Source organism: Rhinopithecus bieti, unplaced genomic scaffold (assembly GCF_001698545.2).
Source record: "Rhinopithecus bieti isolate Rb0 unplaced genomic scaffold, ASM169854v2 repeat_6299, whole genome shotgun sequence".
Classification (NCBI taxonomy): Eukaryota; Metazoa; Chordata; class Mammalia; order Primates; family Cercopithecidae; genus Rhinopithecus; species Rhinopithecus bieti.
In genome coordinates, this window is record NW_016832669.1 from 1 (window position 1) to 4,363 (window position 4,363).

At 36.2% G+C, this 4,363-nt stretch overlaps 1 long non-coding RNA gene across 1 annotated transcript; it reads left to right on the forward strand.

Annotated features, from left to right (window-relative positions):
* Positions 1-1,061: 1,061 nt before the first annotated feature.
* On the forward strand, positions 1,062-4,363 carry LOC108524586 (uncharacterized). Its single transcript, XR_001884088.1, has 3 exons — positions 1,062-1,178; positions 1,338-1,511; positions 4,312-4,363. It is a non-coding gene; the product is annotated as an uncharacterized LOC108524586 (long non-coding RNA).

Consider the following 4,363-nt stretch of genomic DNA (forward strand, 5'->3'; position numbering starts at 1 on the left):
AACCGGCACATCCTGCACCTGTACCCCTGAATGTAAACGTTGAGAAAAGCTCCACAAATAGTTTCATAAATGCATTTTAAAAAGAGAAAATTTATAACAGTCTTAAATCCTAATAGGAAAGATTGGAAATATTTGATGTACAGACGTTGTATAAATCTAAGTATTGAAAAAAATGAGCCCATGGTGTTTATTTGAATTTCCAGGTTTTCTTTGGCTTAAAGATTTTTGAAAACCAAAGTAATAATTAGTTTATTTTAGAAATTTGTTTGTGTTTTCACCTCAGCCCTCTTATTCCATAGTTTTTTTAAGAACTAAAATTTATCTAAATGCTGGTCATCTGACTGGAACCGCCCCAGACCTGTTATAACATATTCTACTTAATGTAAGGCACCAGGGGTTGTATGATGCCGTGTTATTTTATGTCTCAATAAGAGAATTATTTAAATGCTGCCAATTATAGTAAATCATGAATTATAAGTGGTATTTCAGTGGAGACAACATGGAGACAATGATCATCTTAGAATCACTGAAATACAACGTTACCTGTAGTCTTTAAAACATACCTGAAAGTGTAGGTATAATTGTATCATCTCACTTAATTCAAATGTCTTTTGGGTATTAGTAAAAATTATAATATCTAACAATTATTGAGCTGTTCTTTGTGTTAGGAACTATTCTATATCTTTTGCGTAGAGTCTCATTTAAGCATTACAGTGGTTTCCTGGGAGAAAGCTACTATTTTCATTCCCATTTTATTGATGAGGAAACTGAGACAGCAAAAGGCTAAGCAACAGCTGGGAAGCGACAGAGCTTCAAGTAGGGTTCCAGCCCAAGCTGAATGTCATCCAAGGGCTGTGCTCTTTCTATTCAGATAGGCTGCTCTTTCATTAATACAGCGAGTAATGAGAGGTAATAAATAGTGTGCTTTCTTCATGGGAAAATTAAATGTTTGTTTTGAAGGCAGAGTAATAGGAGGCTATTCAGTGTTTGCAATTACACGAATCATTGATGTGCCTGTAGATAGTGCACTACAATTTCCTAAAAAGTCTTCTCACTCTCATAGGACTGCTCTACATCTGGCCTCTGCCAATGGGAATTCAGAAATAGTAAAACTCCTGCTGGACAGACGATGTCAACTTAATGTCCTTGACAACAAAAAGAGGACAGCTCTGACAAAGGTATGCAGTAGTCAACTATATCAGCGTGAGATGGCTTTGATTTCAATACATAGCATAAAAATGAGTTTTCTCCTTTAAATGTAACTGGTTGGTGAAAGCTGTGGAATGTTACTTTGAATTCCTAGCATTTGTAATTTATTTTTGGTATAACACTGACAGGCCATACAATGCCAAGAAGATGAATGTGCATTAATGTTGCTAGAACATGGCACTGATCCAAATATTCCAGATGAGTATGGAAATACTGCTCTACACTATGCTATCTACAATGAAGATAAATTAATGGCGAAAGCACTGCTCTTATATGGTGCTGATATTGAATCAAAAAATAAGGTATAGATCTACCAATTTTCTTTTCAAAATACTGAAATGCATTCATTTTAACAGTGACCTGTGTAAGGGCCAGATTTCCATATTTGGAAGCTCAAGCATAACCTGAATGAAAATATTTTGAAATGACTTAATTATCTAAGATTTTATTTTAAATATTATTACTTTCAAAGAAGCATTCGAGGGTACAGTTTTTTTTTTTTTAATGCATTTGTGGTAAATACTTTTTTTGAAAACACTGAATTGGTAAAAGGTAATACTTATTACTTTTGAATTTTTCCCTCCTAGGTTTTTTTTTTCCCTAATGAATGTAAAATAGCAAAATTTGCCCTGAAATAGGTTTTACATGCAAACTCCAAGAACACTTAAACATGTTTCAGTGAATAGAAATCCTGCTGCTTTGGCAAGTTCCTAAAAGACAGTAATAGATATGAGGTGGTGCACCTCTCAGTGGCAAGGCTTAAGATATTTCTGATTGCTCATGAGGAAGAAGTGGAAAGGGAAAAAGAGCAATCAGAAATATCAAGGCCAATTTGGAAATTAGGTAATAGAGGGAAAAGACCATGAAGAGGTTGTGTGTGCATGTGTGTGTGTGTGTGTGTGTGTGTGTGTGTTTCTATCTGTGTGTTGTTCATATATTTGTTTCCTTTGTATGGTGAGACAAGGTTCTCTTCAATTTTAGAGAATGACAGTTTTCATTTTGGGAGAGGGAGTTAGTGAGTTGTGAACTGCCCAGAGATCAATTTTAGGAGGCTTCTGAAGAACCAGATAGGCACTGAATAGGTGGTCATGTAATGGGAAACCCTTGAGCAGAGGGAATAACAAGTAATTAACTGACTTAGTATCCTATTCTGGTAGAAATGGCCAATTAGAGTCTCAACTCTGCTTTCAAATCTAGAGTGTCTGGATGGGAAGGTGGGAGATAAGGAGCTTTAAGTAACAAGATCAAGTTGGATTTTGAGTTTACTAGACCTTGTTCTTCTCTTACCGGGGAAAATTATGTGATGTTTTCAGCAAATGAGTCTGTCTCCTACACTTTCCTCTTTTTGGCCAAATCTTCAAATGAGAAAGGGAATTGGTCACGTGGGTGAGAAATGAGACTGAAGTCACTGTTGTACTAGCTTCCAGCTAGAATTTTGCATCCCAGTAACCTGAGGAAAATTTTTAAATAATCAATAAGTCTAGGCTTTTTCCTGAAGATTTTGATAGAGTAAGTCCAATAAAGCCTAGATATGTATGTTTAAAAATGTTTTCTTGAAGCCAGGCATGGTGGTGCATGGCTGTAGTCCCAGCTGCTAGGGAGGCTGAGAGGGGAGGATTGCTTGAGCTCAGGAGTTTGAGTCTAGCCTGGTTAACATAATGAGACCCTGTCTCTAACAACAATAACAACAACAACAATTTTCTCAAAATCTGGATACACACCTGCTTAAGAACCACTGAATACATAAATGTAATATGTAAATTCTTATATCTCTGAAACTTAAGATATCTGTAGAAGAGTTGGAGTTGGATATGTTCTGATTTCTTTAAATCTTTCCTATCCAATTACATTAATCTGACTTTTTTTTTTTTGAGATGTGGTTCCACTCTGTTTCCCAGTCTGGAGTGCAGCCCCGACCTCCCCAAGCCCAGATGGTCCTCCAACCTCAGTTTTTGTATTTCCCTTTTTTTTTTTTTTTAGTAGAGATAAGGTTTTTGCCATGTTTCTCAGGCTGGTCTTGAACTCCTGGGCTCCAGTGATTCACCTGCCTCAGCCTCCCAAAATACTAGGATTATGGGTGTGAACCACCATTCCTGGCCTAGTTTGACTTTTATCTCTGTGGTGAGACATTAAAATGAATATTATTGGCAGTATCTATCAGCTTACAGAGCAATACCCTTTCCTTCCTACTGTCAGTTATTCGCTGCCATTCAGAAGGTCTTTAGAAATGTGCGGTGAGTAGTCTTTGAGTAAGTAGAGATGATCCTCTCGGGATTTTGTGTCTCTTTGTTATCATTCAAGTGCTTAAGTCAGTAAGTCGTTAAGAGCAGAGTTTTCTCAATTAGAATTGTAGCAAATTCTAAACCGTGTTTTTGTCAATTGAAGCTGTATTATGGACTATCCAGTGTGTCTCTTAAGTATGTAGAGCTTTGGCATAATCAGCATGGCAGTTTTAAACACTAGAAACCATGGAGTTATTAAGAATACAGATAGGAATTCTGTTAATTTAGTTTCAGTAGTCCTATGAACTGATTATCTATTTAGTTAACAATCTGGAAAAATTAAATACAGATAGATTTTAAATAAATAAATGTTGGGAAATTTTTTCAAATGGGCAGTATGAGTATTAATAGCAATTTTTATTGCACGTTGGAGCTTGAACTTTTGGTAAAACATGTGAAACTAAAGAAATATTTTACATGCAAATTATTGCTTTATACACAACAATTTATCTTAGGGTGGAGGATGTAGAGACAAAAGATCCAGCCCCTGCCCTCAAGAAGCTCTTTGTTTAGATGGGAAAAATATTATCATCCAATAATAGCATGCCAAATGCTGGGTTAGAAGTAGAGTCTTGGAAGCAGTAAATGTTGAAAGTGAGTTTTTGAGATGATCAGAGTTGATGTGGTGAGGCAGAGAAGGGGTGTTTCCAAGGGAAGGAGCAGCATGTGGGAAAGCACAGAAGATTGAGAAGGAAGCAGCTACATTTTCTTTACTTTGTATACGTGTAAGTCCGTAGGATCTTATATAAAGTTTCTGCTTCAGTTGAGGAATGTGTACTTTTTTGAATTACATTTGTTTTTGCTTTATATTGTTTTACAGCATGGCCTCACACCACTGTTACTTGGTGTACATGAACAAAACAGCAAGTGGT